This window comes from Opisthocomus hoazin, chromosome Z, assembly GCF_030867145.1.
Source record: "Opisthocomus hoazin isolate bOpiHoa1 chromosome Z, bOpiHoa1.hap1, whole genome shotgun sequence".
NCBI classification, from domain to species: Eukaryota; Metazoa; Chordata; class Aves; order Opisthocomiformes; family Opisthocomidae; genus Opisthocomus; species Opisthocomus hoazin.
This window is the reverse complement of record NC_134454.1, coordinates 87,573,072-87,594,223: the sequence shown is the minus strand read 5'-3', so window position 1 is coordinate 87,594,223 and position 21,152 is coordinate 87,573,072. Positions and strand designations below refer to the sequence as shown.

The 21,152-nt window shown below is 51.6% G+C and overlaps 1 protein-coding gene across 7 annotated transcripts in view; it reads right to left on the bottom strand.

Moving 5' to 3' along the window:
• LOC142358832 (CBP80/20-dependent translation initiation factor-like) overlaps positions 1-18,019 on the bottom strand; it is a 156,402-nt gene extending 138,383 nt beyond the window's left edge. For 5 of the 7 annotated variants that reach the window (XM_075410980.1, XM_075410983.1, XM_075410986.1 and 2 more), the window contains exon 1: positions 16,103-16,173. The gene's annotated coding sequence lies outside the window, so the exon portion shown is untranslated. Of the gene's footprint in view, positions 1-14,784; positions 14,804-16,102; positions 16,174-17,762 lie in introns of those variants that run through there. The other 2 variants (XM_075410981.1, XM_075410982.1) reach the window with 2 other exon arrangements.
• Between the last annotated feature and the right edge of the window lie 3,133 nt (positions 18,020-21,152).

Below are 21,152 nucleotides of genomic sequence, written 5' to 3'. Positions count from 1 at the left end.
AGACACCTCAGTGCCTGCCAAGGGTCTCGCCAAGCCGAGGGATGCTACTGTGGGGCAGGGATGGACTCCAGCTCCCTGCAGACCCAACAACCACGCTGGCAGGTGGTGATGCTCAGCCCTGGGGACCAGGCTTTGTTTTGCATAAGCAGCACGGACCAAGCCCTCCTCTCGAATCCATCCCCAGCTTTTATCTCCTTCCAGCAGCTCATGAGACAGCTCGAACCAATTCACCGGGATAAAGCCTCCCACAGGGAACCGGCCCGCAAATACCAAGCAAAGCACCTCCCCAGACAGGAATTTTCAGGAGTTACTGGCCAGCCACCAGCCTCCTTTTTGAGGCTTGAAGTGCATTTTTTCGCAATCGCTCACAGACTATCGCTCTGCTCGCTGGACGCTCTGCAGCAGCGACGCAGCCGCACGTCTCCCCAAAAGCCCCTCCTGGGCAGTCCCACTCCCCCCTTCGGTTTTCCCCCCCTTCAGTCGCAGCAAGTGAGGTGTGGTAAGAAACCAGAGATGGAAGAAGAGCAGTCTGTCGAAGCCCAGGGAGTAAAGATGCCGCAAGTATTTGCTCAGCTACATTTATCGCCCAGGGGACCGCTGGGTTTGATTAATAAGAGGTAAACGAAGCAGCTCAACTCGGCTGAGCCCCAGCAGGTAGGACGAGGACCGGGAAGTTTTCATTAACACAAAGCAAATGGTGAGACAGGTATTTCCAGGACACGATAGCTGACCTATTTTGGGATGAACATGAGATCAAGCGAGCTTTGGGAGTGCATATTTACCTCCGCTAGCAGCAATGACAGTCTAGACAACTGGCCTGGATCAAGACAGCTGATGTTCAGCCTTGGGATCCACCAACCCTACGTCCTAACATGCCCTGCTGACAGCATCCTTGACACCAATCCCTTCTGCTAACCCCACGTCTCAGATGCCTCGCTGAGCCCCAGCATTGCTGCCGGTGTACTGGGGGCAAGAACCTCAAGTTCATCCCAAAATGTCCTTGAGCTGCTCCTTGTGTCCAAGTGCTCCATCCATCACGGAACCAAGCACGCCACACGCTGCACGTGCGATTGGAATGTATTGCTGGGTCCTCCAGGCAAGCCAACCACACCTTGCTTCCCTCTCATAAAACACAATAAGCCCTGCTAGGACTTATCTTCAATGCCTGGCTTTCCCTTCTAGCTTGGGGAGGAGGAAAGAGGTCTTGGAGCTTCAAGAAGCTACCGCAGGGAAGGCATCACAGATTGAGAGGGTCTTTGATGAGTATCAGAGGTTTGGCCTTCATTTTCAGAATGCCTCTGGGGTGATTGCACTGAGTAAATACCCAGCAGCTCAGGAAAAGCAGGTCAAGCAGGCACCAAGAGAAGCATTTTCTCCACAAACACAGCCCGGTCAGAGATAATGCCAGAAACACTTATTTTGGTAAGTTTGCCTCCTGACTCAAAAGCAAATGCTGTTCCCACAGGGCTGGATGACGACTGGAGGACCCAGGACTACCTGCAGACACCAAAGACCAACAGGATCCATCTTTCCGGACAGCTGTGTCCATCCCACGACCTCACTTGCAGTGGAAAACGCACCAGCCATACCTAGGACTGACCCACTCAGCGACTGAGGGACCTGCAGGCATGAGGAAAACCCAGAAACACATCCATGAACGAGCTTTACGCTATTTTTTGCTCTTCTGTTGAAGGGTCCTTCATGTTCACCATGAAGCTCTTCCCATAATGACCTCCACCATACAGCAGCCCCACTGAATACAGCTGCATGGACCGAAGGAGCTTGTTCCAGGCCACATCAGCATCTGAGAAAGTCGCCTCCTGCACCTCCCTGTGCTGGGCAACCTCTGCTTACACCCAAGGGATTAACAGCCCCGAAGTTAATCATAACAAGAACACGGGGGGAGGACCGTAATTGCAGCAAAGGGGAGCAGCATCAGCAGTTTCAGCAGAAACACCATAGCAGGACGCCTGCTATTCACGTACCTTTGACCTCAGAGACACAAATAGAAAGCCCAAACTACTCAGCTTTGAGGAAAAAAAAGAAAAGAAAAGAGGTAAGGGACAATTTAATTAACCAGGAGACTTTACAACGCTATATACCCCAATGGTATCTCACCTTAAAGGGCCTTGCAGGTGGAAGCCCATCAATGCCAGCTCTCGGATGCCTGCACAGTGCAGGTCAGCTGAGGGCATCTGAGGGATCTTTATGACCCACTAATTAAGTACCTGAGCTTAACAAGGGACTGGAAAAGGCACTTCTGGAATAAATCATACAATATGAATGATCAAGAAAATAAACTATGTGCCGAGCCCTGATTTACTGCAAGCACTTGGAGGCTGCAGAGGAAGATGCTACTACTTCTAACATAACCACAAAACACCAGGGCTTGGGGCAAGCCTTCCTCACTCCCACCAGAGTCTTCTTCAGGATTCTTCCCTCCCAGAGGGAGCTTGAAGAACCTCTGTGCTTGCTGAGGAACCCCCGGTCCACAGGGACACCTTGCTGCTGGTGAGCAGCCCCACGTGTCCACAACGTCCACAGGAAACCCAGCGTCTTCCAACACCAGGAACTGCAGGTGACACCTGGCACTCCAGTCCCACGTGTCCCCTCCTCCAGCGTGGGATGAGAGACACATACCTCCCCTACCTGCATTCATCCAAGGAACTGAATCCCCTTTTGCAGAAGAAAAAGGTTGAACCTATCAAATAATAATAATAACAACAATAATAATAATGATTACTATACCTGTCAAATAAAAAATATTAATTATTATTATAAAAATCTCTTGTTTGACAGCAGCCCAGCTTTGGCTTGGAGAATTCTGTGATTCTGTGAATTCTAAACAGATTTGGTCAAGTCACTGCAGCAGAAGAAAATGCTGGAAAAAGTTCTTTCAGATATTTTTAAGGGTTTGGTATTTTTAAACAGGGGGGTTTTTACTTCTATTTCACAGTGATGCACGCTAAATTTCCACACCTCTCCATCACGGTGTAAAATACGTGAAAACATATTTTATTTTGGACTGAACAAAGCAATTTTGACTTGACATTATTTTGTCTCCTGCTTTGATGAACTAAAAATATCCACTCCGACTGACCCCAGCTAAAAATCCTCTTATCCCCCACAAACATCCTTACTATCACCATTTTTCTACAGGCTAATTAACTGAAACTAAAAATACAGTTAGCATTAATTTTTTGCTCTACGGGCTGATGTTTAGGAGTATTCGGAAGACCGAAGGATAAGCTGGGGTATCCACCAGGACGCCCTCCAGGGGAAAGTACATAATTTAAAGCATTACTGTAATTAACATATATACATTAGAAACTCACAGGAAACTCAGGAAAGTGTCACATACATCATATTTTTTTTAAAAAGAAGGAAGAAATCAGGGGAATAGGAATTTGCATCCCCCCAAAGAGAGGGGGGACCGCTGCAGCCCCAGTTCTTCTGGACTCTTCTCTGCCCGGTGGGGACCGAAGAGCCTTCCAGACAGCACAGGGATAACTCCCAACGTCAATTTTCCAGAAGAAAATTAAGTTTATGAATGGAGGGAACTCACCCCAAGATGCAATATTCTGTTGGTGGGTTGGGTTTGGGTTTTTTCCTCTCCTGGGCTTTATTTTATTCATGCTGAAGTAGATGTTAAATCCCGTTAACGTGCTGCAAATCCCTGTCTTGCTGGAAAATGAATTTGGCACCTTTAAAAGGTAACCGGCCCATATCTGTACCCAAAAAAACCCCTCACAGAAAGGAAATGGGGCAGGTAGGGAAGGGAGAATCCACAACAGGGAGAGCAGGGCAGCAGGAGGGGTCTGGCAGAAGGAAGGAAAAAATGGGATAGGGAATAAAAAAAAAAAGGCATAGGGAACAACAAAGAAAACGAGATAGGGAATAAAAAAAAGGGATAGGTAACAACAAAAAAATGGGATAGGGAACAACAAAGAAAATGGGATAGGGAACAACAAAGAGAGAAAGGATAGGGAATAAAAAAATGTGATAGGTAACAACAAAGAAAAGGGGATAGGGATTAAAAAAATGGGATAGGGAACAAAAAAGGCTGAGGGCACCAAACCCAGCAGGAGGGCCATCAAATCAGAAAGAGCAGTTCACAAGTATTGCACTGTATCTGGCTACAAACCTTATTCTCTGGCTCACCTAGCCTGAGCGAACGAATAATATTATTAAAAGACAGAGGAGAAATCAAAGAGCAGCTTGGAGAACCCGGGGAAGCCTCCCGAGAGCCAAGGAAACCTGCGCTATCTAGGGAACAGCGAGATTAGAATAATTAGGTCAGTTGGCGATAAGCCTTCTCGGTGCACAGACGCGCTGCCACCTTGCTAGAAAGTGGTGACGTCCCCAAAGCGCTGAGAAACCCAACAGCAACGTGCCAGGGGCAAGACCGGCAGGAGAAAGCCTTCTTCAGCTGCAAACCACCGCAGCTGCTCACCTCAAGGTCTGAGGATCGGCGGCTGCAGCATGGGAAATTCTGGTGGGACGCAAGACAAAATTCCTTCACTGGGAGCAACGGGTGACCCAAGGGGGTGTGTGCTCTCCATCCCTGGAAACAGCGTCAGGACTCAGCTGGACGAGGCCCTCAGCAACCAGGTCTAATGCAGAAGGTGGTCTCGCACTGAGCAGAGGGCCGGACCAGAGGACTTCCAGAGGTTGCTTCAATCCAAACTAACTCCAGGATCTTGCCTAGGGTGACCTTCCCTTAGCTCAGACTTCCAGGACAAAGCTACCATGCCTGATCTCCAGCTTCATCAAAACCAGAAGAAAAGTCTTCCCAGTGGTAAGTGGCCTGGAAGCCCAGGCTGACCTTTAGGAGAGGTAACAGAGGTTGACGTGAAGCTCCAGTACAAAACAATCCCTCACAGCGAGCAAAGCCTTCTGCTCCAGGAGGCAGAGGATGGTCCCACACAGCAAGTGCTGTACGCTTCTCCCTATAAAAAAGGGAGTTTTTCTACTGCCCGTCTCTTCCTTCCTGGATGGTTTGACGTCAGCTCTGCCCACCCTGGCAGCCTCAAGGTCCGAGGAGTTGAAAGCGGCCCAGCGACAGCCCCAGAGCAGGAGCTCGACGGAGCTCGCATTCAGATGTTTGACACCAGACTAAGCAAACAGGAAAGGGAGACCAAAGAGGAGGATGTGCTCGCTGCCCTGACCCCCCTCCTCTCTTCCTCCCCACCTGTACCATGCAAGAGCCATCATCTGTCTCCAGTTTGGCTGTCCAACACCAGGGCCCAACCTCCAATCCAGAAGACAGAAACCAGTCACCTATCGCTTGGTCTTCGGGGTCTCCCTTTAGGTGGTGGCCTGATTCAAATCCCCACCTTCCAAAAACCAGTTGCATTTGTCAACGGTGGAGGCAGATACTCCTTCACTGGTCCCTCAAAAATTTTTTCTAAGCTGCTTCTTCACGAACACTTCACCAATACTCCCGCTTGCCCCTACAACCCACATCAGCTCCCTGAACGGGTCAGGGCAACCCACAAACCAGCCAACGGCATGCAAGGTGTGTTGATACCGGCAGGCTTTTCCCACCAGTCAACTGCCATATACTCCATCAATACACGAAGTCCTTCAGGAAACTAGCGCTTCACTGATTGACTGATACCAAGAAGAGCATCCCACAGGTTCAACTGTCCTGCACGTGCTTCACACAACCATGAAGTTCTTGCAGCCACTAGAGCTCGCTGGCCAAAAACCATCAGCCCCCCCTTAAATACACACAAACATTTTTCCTGTACTCCTAGGTCATGCAGAAGATCTCATGTGTGATGTTCAGCCAGCCAGCTCCTCTCGTTAGCTTCCCGACCGATGCTTTCATCTGGTTATGCACTCCGACCGACCTCCAGCACATTAGAAAACGGTTTCTCATGTACTTTGAATCAAAGTTTGCCGCTTTTTTGTTAAAATGATTAGCGAATCAAACCCACTGCTTCCAAGCTGACGTTCCTCCTAATGCTTTAATCAATAGACAGAGATGCTCAGAAGAGAGCTAACGTGGCCCGAGTTGAGTGCTGCGAGGACAAGGCTACGGCTTTTTAGTCATGGCACTGGATGATGCGGAAGAGACCCAAGAACAGAGAAGCTGGAAGCACACAACAAATGTGTCTACTGTAATAAAATGGATAAACAGACAGAATTAAGGAAATAAGTGGAAAATCTTAGTCTAAGGCTTACTAGCCTGTGGAGGGAAGGAGAGGAAGGCTTTATTGGCTGATATGTCCTGTCAAGCTCAGCGTAATGCTTCTAGACACGTAAAAAGGTCAGAAGGGTTAAGGGACAGAGGGGAGGACTCGCCAACAGATTCACCTCTTGACCCCCAGTTAGGTGGATCCGAGAGTCACATCACCACCACACGGGTTAACTCGCTGCCTCTGACAGGCTCATGATTCAGTTGGATTTCTCAAAAGAAAAAAGACAAACACAAGCAAGCAGAACCCAAGATGGGTTACTGAAGCATTTCTAGGTGATGACCAACTTCGGACTTCCCAGCCCACCCGACCACCTGCACGTAAATCTTCACCTTGGCTGCTAAATTTCCACAACATCTCAATTACAAGGTTTTTCATTACACCAGCCGCCACCTTACCACGAAGCAAGTTTCAAGCACTTCCCATAAAACTTGGCTTTAATGCCTGTAGTGTCTCGCAACAGCCAGAACTGGACAGAAAAGACAACGCGACGCCCCTGGTCACCCACGCTCCACCTCCTGCAATGTCTGGCCCCGGGTAAGGGCCAAGGGACTTGAGGAATGAGAACAAGTATGATCTGACATGGGTATTACAAGAAGCAACAAGCTTCATTTTCTGGGGTTACTTGTAAAAATATCTGGAAATTCTCAGAGTTTACGTCTGCTTACTAGAGACAGCTTAACCACCAGCATCCCCATCAGCGAACCACTATATTTGTGGACTACCAGACCAAAGGGATGGCTTCCTTACAGAGTGCCTCCTTCATCTTTCCAACCAGACTCCTTCCTTGTGTATTTATGCTTGGCAGTGCCTGGAGAGAGCCTCCTCCACACACCTTCTACGGTGAAGAGCTCCTCGAGAAGGTAAGTAACATGAGGGGCAGGTGAAACCTTTCTCCTGCAAGGTTACCACACTTTCTCCAGAAACATCTGTCTGAACTGGACAGGTCTGATTCAACAGAGATCCCAACAAAGATCTGACATAACTTCTGGGTCCTGGGCTCTGTGGTCCTCACCCAAGATCTTGGGCCAGCCAAGGTTCTGTTTTGGGACACTCAACAAGATACCTTCACTGCCAGCAAAGAGCATTCGTTGTTCAACACGAGGACTCCCAGGAAGCCCCTATGCACTTGCAGGTAGCTTAGAGGTGCTCCAGCCACACTACAGCAGCTTGATCTAGCCCCACTGAGCAACATAGCATTACCAAGCCATTTAAAGTTCTGCTGGCACCGATCACACAACATGAGACCACCACCCACCGTGCCAAAATGCCTTGGTTTTTAGTTCTTCTCAAGCATCTGGCACAACAGGGTCACGGTGAAGGTGCATACCAATAGCTACAATCCTTGGGGCCAAATGAGGTGTTAACACAAACCAAAAAGCAACCCTGAATCTCGTGACCACCAGAGAAGTCCTCACTCACAGCACATGAGCTTCAATAAGGCCACACCTGGAGATACCAATGTTCTACCAAAGACTTGTGGAACCCCAAAATTCACCACTCGCTGAAATTCAGCCATGTCAAAGTGGGATCAAATTCCATCGCACGCACCATGCAGACCAACAGTGAGGATACATTATGAAGCACCGGTAGCCCCATTACCACAAGCTACTGGAGAAACACTGCCCATCCTTCCGCAACGCACGCTCACACAATGTTGCTCCCAGCCAGAGCCAACCCAGGAGCTGAGAGACCAGCCAAGAGAGGCGACCGACGGCAAAGGTACAGGACTTTGGCCGTGGAGGTAGGATCTCCCCAGTAAGGATCCCATCACATACATCCTCAGGAGGATCCCATCACGTACATCTTCAGAATTATACAAATTATTACTCCAGAGAGTAGTAATTTGAGAGAAGATAAAACTTGAGAGAAGAATAATTTACAACAAAGATCACTGTTACTCCAACAACTTTATAAAACAAAGGCCTAAGTGGCACATGTTGGAATCTCCTGAGATCAAAACTGCTTTCAGAGTTTGAATCTCTGAGTTTTGCAGGGGCAGAGGAAGGGTTCTGGGGGGCTTGGGAGTTTCTTCTTTTTATTTTCCCTTCTCCCCTTTAGAAAGAAGCAGAGTTTGCAGCCAGCTGTGCCGGCTTCCAGAAGAGGGATGAAATAACCTGAAAGTAATGCGGTTGTTCTCCATATAGTACCTGGCACGCCAAATGCCTGGTATCACCTGGGGTGGCAGATGAATTAGTGACTCCCTCATCGAGCAGCAGCGTCTGAAAGCCCTGCAGGGAGCAAGTGATGCTTCCTCCCCGGTATTTAGCAGCCGCATCAGCTCTGCCGTGAAAGGCAAGCTGGCAGCGAGCGTCATCGTCCATCCGTCATCCACGCAGACCTCTCCCGTCAGCGCCGGGGTGAGCACGGCATCCTTCAGCAATGCTGGTGGCATGACCGGAGTCATCTTCACTCTCCTCTCCCTGGTGAGTCCGTGCCATCAAATCGCATCAGGGTTTTTGCAGTATGACTAGGTTGGCCCCCAAAATTTCATTTGGCTGGACTCACAGACATCCGTGCTCGTGGATGCGGAGCAGAGCAAGAGACCTGGAGCTGCTGCGGGTCTGGCAGCGCGTCCTCCTCGCTGCATTACTATCCTCCCGGCACAGGGGAAGCTCCCGCCGACGGCTCATCCTCCCCCACCGTGCCCTTCCCCGCCGAAACGTGCGGTGAGGAGGCAGACAGGCTCCCGCTGAACGAAGAGAGCGTAACTGGAGGTGCTCAAGGAAAAACCTCGGCAAAGCCGGCATGGGATGACTGTGCAAACCAGAGCAGGGGAAAGGCTGAGTCACTTCCTCCCCCAGAGCCCTAAATAGAGAAAAGCGTAAGGGAAACCATTCTCCAAGATGACAAAAAAAGGAAGAGAATCCCCAGTTTAAAAAAAAAATAAATAAAATTAAAAATATCAAAGTGCATATAGTGATGGCAGACGGTGAAGGGATAGAAAAGGCAGCCTCGTCCTGTGATGGGAAAGGCTGGTAGGAGCGGAGAGGGGCAGAGCATCAGCCCCAGCTCCTCTGGGAACTGGGGCTTCGCTGATCATTTTTCATAGCAGCTCCAGCTCCAAGGCAAGTTCACGGACCATCGACGATGCCAAAAAGTTGACAGCGCTGGAGCTTCGTCTCCCACAGGCGATGCTGCCGGCCGGGACTTTGGTCTCGATGGGAAACTGCAGTGAGCCTGGACAGGGCCTGGCCAAGCTTTTGGGGACAGATTTTACTCGTTCCCCAGCGTGCAAATGCTCTGTGTGAGCTTCGAGGTGGCAGCACGTGAAACATCGCTCTGAGGAGCAGGAACAGCGTAATACCTGATTATCCATCCCGGCAGGTATGCAGTGAGGCTGAGCTCCAGGCTGGAAAACCCTTTTCCAGGGTTATTTATTATATTCAAGATAATTTGGGTTATTTCCTTAGAGAAAACTCAGTGAGTTACTAAAGCTGCTTCTGAGCTAACTGACCCGCTCGTGCCCTGACAGATCATATTTAAGCTCATGATTGCTGCAGCCACTCCTTGCAGGCAAGAAGAAATCTGGATTTCCCTTTTCCACCCTCTTTCTTCCAGCCTGTAAGTTCTTCTCTTTGAGACCTGCGCTCCTCTGTCACATTTGGCTGAAATTAGTCCCTGGGTTGAAAAAGCTTCAGGCGGAATAGCGAGCGACAGCCAGTTTGATTTCTGTTAATTAAAAAAAAATAAAAAGCAAGCACAGAAACAGAGGAGAAGCTTCAAAGCCGCTGTTTGCAGTCGATGAATAAATCTTTTACCCCATGTACTTCAAATATATATATATAAAAAAAACCCCAAAGCTGTGCAAATCTCCTTTCTCAGAGCTGATTCCAAGAAAGACGATACGTGCTCCCCAGATGCTCCGAAACCGGGGAGGGAGGGAGAGGGACCAGCACCCCGGGGTGAATGTTCGCACTAAAATCATCCGGGCAGGGAGGGGTGCTGAGGCTCTGCCGACAGCCAAGTGCTCCCCAGGGTGACGATGTCCTGCCCACCACCGACGCTGCTCCGAGCATCTGCAGAGGCAGGAAAAAAATGCTCCGGGGCCGGCCCAGGGATGGACGGAGCAGGGATGCAGGGAGGGATGGAAAACTCGCCGTTCACCGCAAGAGCTTTCCAGAAGGGTGCGTTTCATCGTGGAACTGCCGTCGGGATGTGAGAAGCTATCGCTCCCAAAAGAAGGGGGGGGAAAAGCTGTCGGAGAAAGCCACCCACCACCCTGTCACGGCCGGTCCCCTGCAGCTCTTCAGCCTCTTCATCTGCACCCGTGGCCTCCTCTTCCTTTACAGGCATCCGGAGCCATCGTGGTGAGACCCAATGGCCCTCGAAAACTCCACCTCACTCATCCACTAGCTCGCAACGATGAAATACGCACGCGGAAAGAAAAATAAATCGTTTCCAAAAGCAGCCTGAGCCTCTACGTCCTGCTGTGAAGCCTCCAGCTGCAAAAATGATTGCTGCAAGTTTGAAAACGGCCAGCCCGGCTTCCCGAGCCAGAGAAAAATGTAATCAAAGATGCCTCCGAGCCGATCGCCCGGCTTGGGAAAGGCATTTCTTGGATCACCGGTATGCCCCGATTTAAGGGAATACGGCTCCCGTGGGTGCAGGCATCCAGCCGGCCTCTTCTCACCACGCAAAGCAAACACCACCTTAAACATCAAGCATTTCTCTGCCGACAACCACAGCACAACCACAGCCCTTCCTGCTTTCTACTCCTCTCTCACCCAGACACCCGAGATGGCATTTCTGACGGCACGCGTTATTAAAACCCCCTCTGGCTTCGGTGCAGCCAGACACGGTGCTCAGGAGTCCTCCGGCCCAGGGGGTTTGCTTCTGGCCGGGCAATGCAGGGAGATGCCACCACCCAGAAGCAAAAAGGCACTTGCAGATCACTGCTCCGGGCTAGCTTGGTTGGACCTAGACTAAACTATAGTCCCACCAGTGACCGGAGCGCACACTTCCCTGCAGGACAAAAAAAATCCTTTAAAATTCACCCCATGATTATTCCCGCGAGATCTCCCATCAGCAAACACTAAGACGTGTTTTCGCAGACCTCAACAGCCTTCAAAGCCACCTGCAGAAGCTGGTGGCCCCCCAAAACGACCTCTCTGCGGACCACGTAACAGAAGGAGCAGCTCGCGGCCAAGGGCAAGCCCACCTCTGCAAAGCAGCTGCCCCAGCTCCAATCTCACCCCAGGTTTTGCCACCAGTGACCGGCTCCATGATGGCTGGCAAAGCTCTGGCTTCAGGAATGGGATGCTCCACGCTCATCATGGCCGAGACCTGGGAAACATCTGTGATGCATTTCTGTTCTGGCTTTCTTCATTCAAACGATGCAAACCACTTGGAATCGCATCTACCTGCTTGCAGAAGACCTTTTCAATGCTCACTCGGGGATGCACCGGGTGTCATCCCTGCCACGTGACACAGCACAGCTGATCGCAGCCTCCCATGCCATGCTTCCCGCGCCCACCCAGCCGCTCGCCTCCCGTGCCAGCCACCACCCAACGTACCCGGCAGCAGAGGGACGGCGACAGCGTGGTTGTGAACACCAGCTTCTCCCAAGGTCCCGGTGAACGCAAGTCACGCAACGCGGCTCCTCCACGATTTCACGAGTTCAAAAGCATTTTTCAGATTTAATTACGAACCCCGTTAAAAGTTCCTCGTCACAGGTGGCTGGGAAAGCTGGTGGCAGCTGTATGCCTCTGCATCTTCTGCTTCCGCATGGGGCAGGCTCCAGCAGTGGTGAAGCCTTCCTGGGGTAGCACAAGTTGTACAAACCAGTCCCAGCAAGTCGGCTCAGACCTGGAGGGAGGGTTGGTTGGTTCATTAGGGGTTTTTTGCGTTAAGGTCAATGAAAATTGCTGGTGAGAAATGAGAAGCTTGTGGGCACCCGCATGTATCCTCAGGTCACCTGGGCACGACGTGACACCAAGGGATCACAAACGGTATGGGGCACACCACACTGCTGCCCACCTCAGCTCCCCGACCCAGGGACATCTCCACCACAGACACATCATCTCGCCCAAAACCCTTTCCGTCCTGCCACCTGAGAGACGCAGATGACTTGCACCACCACCACCCAGCAGCATGGTGGACGCAGCCATGCTGGGGAAGAAGGCGAAGCTGAGGTAGTGCTGGTGGCCACAGAGGAGACGCCCTTGATAAATTGCTGCATGTTATGAAATAGTCCTGCAGCAGGCTCCTGGCCGACAGGCATGGCAGGATTTGGTCCTGCAGAGATAGCAGAGGCAGATGTGTGTCATCACAGCTTCTCCTACCACCTAAGAAAGCAGGTTCTTCTTCTCATGTACCTTGACTGCTATATGCCTGGGCAACAGCAGAGGCCAAGGGTTGTCTCTGTAGGACAGGAGACAGGAGCTATGGCTTTTCTGAAGCAAGCATGGGACTATCCTTAGTCAACTTGTGGTCCCTAAATCCTCAGAGGTCCATGGCATGCCTCAAAGGAGTCTTCAAAAGCTAACCCGAAACAGCAAAGATCTCAAATCCATTACACAGACACCATCCCCATTCCTGGCCACTTTTGGGGTACCTCTGCATTGCAGAAGACTGTCGATGAAGACACAGAGCCCAGCAAGCCAAGACCGACCATGGCACGGCCCAAAGCAGATGTGGAAGAAACAAAATCTCTCTTTTCAGCAGGACAGTTGATGGTTAAATGCACAAAACTTTCAAGAATGTCCAATGCCAACCCCATTCCAGCCTGAACCAGGTAGGAAACGTATTCCTCTTAGGATCACCAGCAGGGCATCTATGCTGTAAATGACTATACTTATGCACACACACATATATAGAAATAAATGCATATAAACTAGCCAGCCTCTCACACAAACAGAAAATGATTGGTTAGCTACGCTACCCCTTTACTTCCGATGACTCAGTAATGCGATAATTATACTTGGGTAGCAGAACTACACCTTGTCCGAGGACTTTCGCAAGAACATCTCAAAGCATTTATGAAGATTACTCGCCCAGAAGCCTCAATGCTTCCGGACTTTCAAGACGGGAACAGTTGTCCTTTCCCCCAGCCCGACGACGAGCAGGAGTTACCCCCAACAGAGCAGCAGACTTAGCTCTGAAACTTAATGATGTCACACGTAATGTAAACGTCTTCATAATTCTGTCGAACTGAAGAACAATGGAACCATTAACAACATTTAATTGCTCCGTATTTTAGCAGAAATAGACAGGCAACACACTAAACGTGCCCCAAACACGTCCTGAAATAGCTCACCTGCTGCCCCCACCTTCCATGAGGTCCCAACCATAGGTATGGCTGTGCTTATAGATATTGCTCTTCACCGAAACTCGGGACACCAAAGACCCACCTGACCAGCAAGAACATGAAATTAAATAAGGTCCAGGAGCGTCTTCTTGCCGCTCTGCAGAGATCTGCAAGGGAAAACTCAACCGGCGATAACTATCACAATTTCACACCACTCCTGCCGGTAAAAGACTGAGCAGTGGCAAGGATGGTTGCAAGAAGAGGAGAGAGACACCCAAATCGAGAAAGAAGGGGAGAGTCAGAGTAGCAAAATTTATCCTCACTAGGAGACCGTGGTAGAGGGAACTCAACGGAGTGCTTCACCCCGAAGACAGCAAAAAAAAAGAATCATTTTCTCCTCCAAGACCTTGTGCTGAAGGAGGGCCATCTGGAGATGAAGCTCAGCATCTCATCACCTTCCCCTCCACAGTCTGGATCAAGGGCTAACAACTATGAAGGATGTTTTCACGCCTTGCACATTATTTTCACGGCGCTCAGGAACCCTCTGCAGCCCACTCCTGTCCCATTCGCACACGAGGCTGACTCTGCCACGGGAAGGAAGCTGACAAAGCCAGACAAACCCCTCCAGTAGCTCATTCCTCTCCCAAATCCCCCCACACAGGCAGAAGTGGCGTTCAATTGATCTTCACAAACGGTTCCTCTAGTCTCCCATCGGCCAAGGAGCTCCAGCTCACCCAGGACAAGCCACATTCCCGCGTCACCTTCACCATCCAACCGCCGCTCCTCCGCTTTCCTTCAAAAGCGACCTGAGATCTTACAAATGACACCGAAAATAAAAGAGTTGAACAACTCCCACAACGCTTTAATCATGGATCCATAAATTCGCAGAGCCCTCCGGTGCAGTACCCGCCTCGCAAGGAGGGCTGGCACGGAGCTCAGAGGGAAGGAGCTCTACGTACGAGCACGGCCCGAGCTTCCCAAAACAGACACCGCTCCTCTCCCTGCCAAAGATAACACACTTCACGCGGCGAAACCACAGCCTACAAATTTTACTCCAGGCTCAAGGGAATAAAATCCAGCGCGAGGTTTTGCGCTCTTGGACCTCGGGATCGGCAAGAGCAGAGCAAAGCCTTTATGGTCCTTATGGGGTAAAAATTACGCGGATCAACACAATAAAATGGGGTCTTTTTTCCCCACAGAAACTATAAGCGGGGTGGGATGCTTCCCTCTCCATCCCACGTGGCAACCCCCTGCCAGCGTCTGGACGCTCAGAGGATGGTCCACCATCAAAAAGCCTTCCTAAATTCTGGAGAGGAGAGACTATTAAATCACCTGGTCTTATTCTGGTATCCTTGGGTTGAGAGAAACAATCTGGAAGCTCAGGGTAGCTTTCGCTTCCACCAGTCTCTTTCGTTACTGGTAACAAGGCCGTGGCTCCACGCTTCACCCTATGCCTGCCAAAGTGGTGGAGGAAGAGCAGCATGGATTACTGGAGCAGGAGCGAAGGTGGCACTTCAGCAAAGGACAGGTAGAAACAACTTATTTTAGAGTACCCATCGCATCTCCAGAAAGGCCCGGGGCACTCCAGCCTTCCTCCTTGTGCTGGGAAACGGCACCCACCTCTTCCCAACCCAACGAGGTTGCTAACCTCATCCAGCGTGGTCTTACTGGTGGGGGCTCCAGAGGAGCCTGAAGCAGAGAGAACAGCCCCAGGGAGACGAATCTTCGTCTCATTTTATGGAAAAACAACTCCAAGGACGGAGTTTTGAGGCACCAGGATGGCAGGGACACCCAGTAACCATGCCTCCAGACGTACGGAATCGCTGGGGGTGGCTGCCACCAACATCAGTCATCCCCTAATGTCACCCCCCCGGTCCCCAAGACCACGTGCAACCAGAGTGACTCTGCAAGAAAAACCATGGACCAGAAAACAACGACAAAATATCGTCCCCGGCGAGTCCACCCAAACCCAACCCTCCATCAAGGAAAGGCGAGGGAGATGCTCCCACCTCCATACCACGCAGGAGGCGACGTCCCCGGGTGGGATGGCGGGATGTCCCCATCCCCGTAAGGATGCTCGGGGTTGACACCAGGTGGGACCTCGGCTCTCGGCTGCGCGGTTGCCGCAGCGGGGCTAACGAAGCAGGACGCTAATTAGTCAGCACGGGTGGGTTCCCCCTCTTTATGTCCACGGGGGGCTCGCTGGGGGAGGCGGTGGGGAGCGGCCGGCCTTGCCCTTCGTGAGGGCAGACGAAGCGCTCGGGGGTAGCTTCCAGAGGCCGAGCGACCCCCGCTCCCGCCCTCCCCTTGGCCAGGAGAGGGAAATATCGAGGGGGGGGGGGGGGGGGGGGGGAATCATGTCCACGCACAAATTGTCAGCGGAGGGAAGGGGGGAAAAAAAAAAAAAGAAAAGAAAAAAATATGAAACCCCCCCACAGGACGAGGCCGCCCGAAACGAGCCGAGAGGGCAAAAAATCCCCCCCCCCCCCCGCGCTTTGTTGGGGGAATCCACACCCCACGGCGGCCCAGGGGTCGGGGGGGGGGCGGATTTCTGAGGGAGACAAAAGGCGGGACGTGCCCCCCCCCTCCCCTCCCCGGCTGCTGTGTCACGGCCCCCCCCCCCCCCCCCCCCCCCGCTCCCCGGCCTTACCCTGCGGCGGCGGCGGGCGCTGTCAGACCCCGCCCGGGGGGCTCATGGGCTCCGGGGGGAGCGGAGGGGGGGGGGGGGGCGCGGAGCCGGTGTGAGGGGAGGGGGGGGGCGCGGGGGGAGGCGCCGGCGCCGGCTCCGGCGGAGGGACGGGCCCCGGCGGCCGGGGAGTGACGCGCGCGCCCGGCCCCGCCCCGCCGCCCCGCCCCGCCCCGCGCCGCCGGCCCTGCCGGGAGATGTAGTGCGGGCCGCTGCCGTGCGGGCCGGCCGCTGCGGGGAACGCGGCGTCTGCGGGAAAATCAGCCTGGTCCGCGCGAATCGAGCGCTGCCAGACGAACTGACCGCTGCCAGGGAACTCTTCTCCGTACAAACCGAGGCTTTTCCCACATAAACCATGACTTTTCCCGTATAAACCAAGACGTTTTCCATATAAACCAAGCCTTTTCCTGCATAAACCAATGCCTTTTCCATCTAAACCTGGGCTTTTCCCACATAAACCAAGTCCTTTTCCGTATAAAGTAAGCCCTTCTCCATCTAAAGAAAGCCTTTCCCATATAAACCAAGCCCTTCTTCGTATAAACCAAGATGTTTCCCACATAAAACAAGTCTTTTCCCTATAAACTAAGACCTTTTCCGTGTAAACCAAGCCTTTTCCCACATAAACCAAGACTTTTTCCATATAAACCATGACTTTCCATCCAAATCAAGCCTTTTCCCGTATAAACCAAGCCCTTCTTCATATAAACCAAGCCTTTTTCCATATAAACCCAGCCCTTTCCCATAAAAACCAAGCCTTTTCCATACAAACCAAGCCTTTTCCCATAAAAACCAATGCCTTTTCCAGACAAACCAAGACTTTTTCCACATAAAGCAAGCCCTTTTCTGTATAACCAAGCTTTTCCCCATATAAACCAAGACTTTTTCCATATAAACCAGGACTTTCACCGTGTAAACCAAGCCTTTTCCCATATAAACCAAGCCCTTTTCCATATAAAGCAAGACTTTTTGCATATAAACCAAGCCTTTCTCCATGTAAACCAAGCCTTTTCCCACCCAAATCAAACCTTTTCCCATATAAACCAATCTGTTTCCCATATAAACCAATGCCTTTTCCAGACAAACTAAGCCTTTTTCCACAAAAACCAAGCCCTTTTCCATACAAACCAAGTCTCTTCCCACACAAACCAAGTCCTTTTTTCCACATAAACCAAGCCTTTTCCATATAAATCAAGACTTTTTCCATATAAACCAAGACCTTCTTCATATAAACCAAGCCTTTTTCCATATAAACCTATACCTTTCCCGTATAAACCAAGTCTTTTCCATACAAACCAAGTCTCTTCCCACAGAAACCAAGCCTTTTCCCACATAAACCAAGCCTTTTCCACATAAACCAAGACTTTTTCCATACAAACTAAGACTTTCCATCCAAATCAAGCCTTTTCCCACATAAACCAAGCCCTTTTTCTTATAAAGCAAGCCCTTTTCCATATAAACCCAGCCTTTCCATCCATATCAAGCCTTTCTACCCAAATGCACCAAACTCCACGTCGAGAAACATACGAAAACCCCCCAGAATTTAAACCCCGCGTAGCTCCCTCCGGACCTACTCAAAGGCGCTCGGAGACGATCCTGCGTGGGGTTTGAGCTGCCGTCTCCTTACCCCAGCAGGCTGTGGAAAACGCCAAGGCACCCAATCATTCCGCTCGTCGTTTGGGTTACATTCGAGAGGTCATTTTATTTCTTTGTCGCTCTCCGCCTAGTTCTGCCATAACGTTCATCCAGGTAAATGGGTCGCGTTAACGAACACCAGCGGAAGAACCGCAGCCATAAATTAACCAGCAGAGCTGGCCTCCGAAGAAGCCTTGGATGGCAAAAGCCTTCGACTTGGATGGCAAAAATCGGATCTCTCTCCCTGCTGTGCTGTATTTTTGGCCGTATCTTTTGCTGGGCAGGTTGCCGTGACAACCTTACATTCACCAGAGGGTGGCTATAATTGGGAAAGCACATTGTTAATTTAGCTCTGGATTTTTTTTTTTTATTCATTGGGTCGTATTTTAAGCAAAGGGGAACTGCCTGGATTTTTGCATTTGTATCTCTGATCGTACTATGGTTTAATTATTAACCTGAGCACCAATAGCATCGTTCCAGCGGAGGCTGAGCTGCGGTGCAGGGCTGACCAGGGCAGACAACAGCTCTGCCCACGTCTCCACCTCCAGCCCCCTGCGTCCCCTCCAGCCCCCGAGCCCCTCAGCCAAGACTCCCCCAGGACCAGGATTTCCCAGAGATGCTCCCGGTCTATGGGAGCAGAATGGAGGAGGGGAAAAAAAAAGGTCGGATCTGCTCTTGCATCACCGAGCATTTTTTTGAAATGTCAGTGAGATTGGGAGTGTCAGCTTTAACCTGGTAACAGTTCATCTCAGCTCATTATTGATGGCAAATCGCCCTTTGAGGAGAATGCCGGCCCGAAGGAGTGGTATTAATGGTGTGAACACGCTGCCATGTGTAAAGTCCTCCTCCTGGGTGGGCACGTCAGGTCCTGGTCCCGCATGGTGGGACCTCTCTGAGCATCCCGCATGCCCTCAGGGCACCCCTGACCTGGCGACATGGCAAAATGCCACCGGGCGCTTGCTGGAAGCCGAAGGGTGACTGGGGACTGGGCGCTCTGGTTCAGGAGCCCTGGTGGGTGCTGGATCAGGGCACACAGCTTCCAGCCTGGGATTTTTTTCAAGGGGGGAAAATGACCCACCCTGCCGAGCGCAGGGTCTGTGGGAGCATGGGAGGGAGCTGGATTCGTTCCCTTAGCAGGTGGGGGGGAAATCGGACCGGGATGACGGCGGGGTGACTGAAGGGATACAGAATCACAGAATCACAGAACGTTAGGGGCTGGAAGAGACCTCTGTGGGTCACCCAGTCCAACCCCCTGCCGAAGCAGGGTCACCTACAGTAGGCTGCACAGCACCGCGTCCAGGTGGGTCTTGAATATCTCCAGAAAAGGAGACTCCACAGCCTCCCTGGGCAGCCTGGGCCAGGGCTCCGTCACCCTCAGAGGGAAGAAGTTCTTCCTCATCTTCAGCTGGAGCTTCCTCTGCTTCAGTTTGTGCCTGTTGCCCCTGTCCTGTCGCTGGGCACCACTGGAAAGAGTCTGGCCCCGTCCTCCTGACACCCACCCTGCAGATATTTGGACGCATTTCCAAGGTCCCCTCGCAGCCTTCTCTTCTTCAGGCTGAACAAGCCCAGCTCCCTCAACCTTTCCTCGTAGGAGAGATGCTCCAGTCCCCTCATCATCCTCGTAGCCCTCCGCTGGACTCCCTCCAGTAGCTCTTCATCTTTCTTGAACTGGGGAGCCCAGCACTGGACGCAGTACTGCAGATGAGGCCTCACCAGGGCAGAGTAGAGGGAGAGGAGAATCCTGGGAACGTGGAACGGCTGCTGGGAAGCATCAGCCTGCGGCTCTGGGAAAGGTGCCATCTCTGCCATCTCACTCCCACCCTCCCGTCGGTTTGAAGCTCCATGGCCACTCTGGTTGTGGCGTTTGTTATTAGCGTGTCCCAGCAGGAAGAAAGTGCAGGTTTACAGAAGCCAGGGACTTTTCTCCGGGAGCTGGCACGGCTCTGGGTCCAAAGAGCAAAGCGGAGCTGCTGGTCCCATCCCCGTCGCGGTGCAACCCTCCAGCCGGGTGCCCCGGCCCCTCCGACGGGCACGCTCAGCAGCTCGGCCTCCTCCTCTTATCTCCTGGCTTCATCCCGTCACAGCTTAGAAAGGAGGCAAATTGGGAAAGGAGAGGGTTTCTTCTTAAAAAAAAAGAAAGAGAGGAGTTGTGAAAAGCTGGGGAAGGAGGAGGGAATGCAAACATCTTTTCTTCAAGAAAAAGACGCTGTGGCTGCTATTCTGTGTCCCATCCGCCAAGTAATAACATGAGATGACTCACTGCTTGGGAAACTAAATTGACTTTTTATTAAAAGCGTGTATTTAGGGAGGCAGTGAGGCGTCAGGGGAGTTCCTCCATCGCCGCAGCAGAGGGAACTGAGGCAGGCTGCCCAGCACAGAGCCCACAAGATGCCGGGACTGGAGCGGGCCGCATCCTGCCTCAGCATCCTCCCAGGGTTGCTCCCGGGAAAACACTGGGCATCTCCGGGAAGGCGTTAAGAACCTCCCTCAGCTCTCTCCCGATTCAGCGGGAACTGGAGGATCTCTGCCAGTGGGAAGCACTCCAGCCTCTAGATTTTTGTCCCAGGAAAAGAGCAAGAGGTGGAAAGAGCAGCCGGGGATGCGAAGATATTGGAGAGCCCAAACTGCAACCAAAAAGTGGCAAACTCTGCCCTCACCCTGGCAATAGTCTGAAAAATGGCTTAGCAATAGTGCGAACCTGCTGCTTCGAAGGGGAAATATCGAATATTTACAAACTACCTTGCTCGTAGCTGCGGCGTGCTGGTAGCTTGGCATTCCCTCGCTAGCTTGGAGCAAATCTTGGCTTCACAGAGCGTAGCTGAAGGCAAAATTCAACGTACTGTGTTCTGCTCAAATTACACATCCCCTGTGTGGAAAGCTCAGTTATGCATACAGATAGGTGCTGAAAAAAAACTAAAGAAGAACGAACTTCTTTCTTCTTCTGCAAGCACTTCTGGCATAGGTGGGCTGAAGGGGATGTCTCCCAGCACGGAGACACGGTGATGCCCTCAGCAGGTTTCTCATTGCAATGCCACCATGACCACCAAGTCCCACCAGAGACTCTCAGCAGGTTTCTCAGAAGTGACCGTCAAAACACCACTGTGACCGTCAAGTCCCACCAGAGACTCCTGCAGGAAAAGAAACCCTTGAAATTGTTGGGTGAATAATCTTCCTGCCGGAGTCAGAGAGATCATTATTCTGGCCGGGCTGCAGTTGAGTTGAAAACAAATAGACCTCCTTTAAAAACCCAAAGAATAGACCTACTGTAGGAGCAAGGACTGGAGACAGGCAAGGTCTTTGTTCCCATCCCGACAGTGCCTGAGCAAGCGGCTCTGTCCTTCCCGAGCGTGGAGACGTCTGTCCGTGCCTGGGGGGCCGGCGG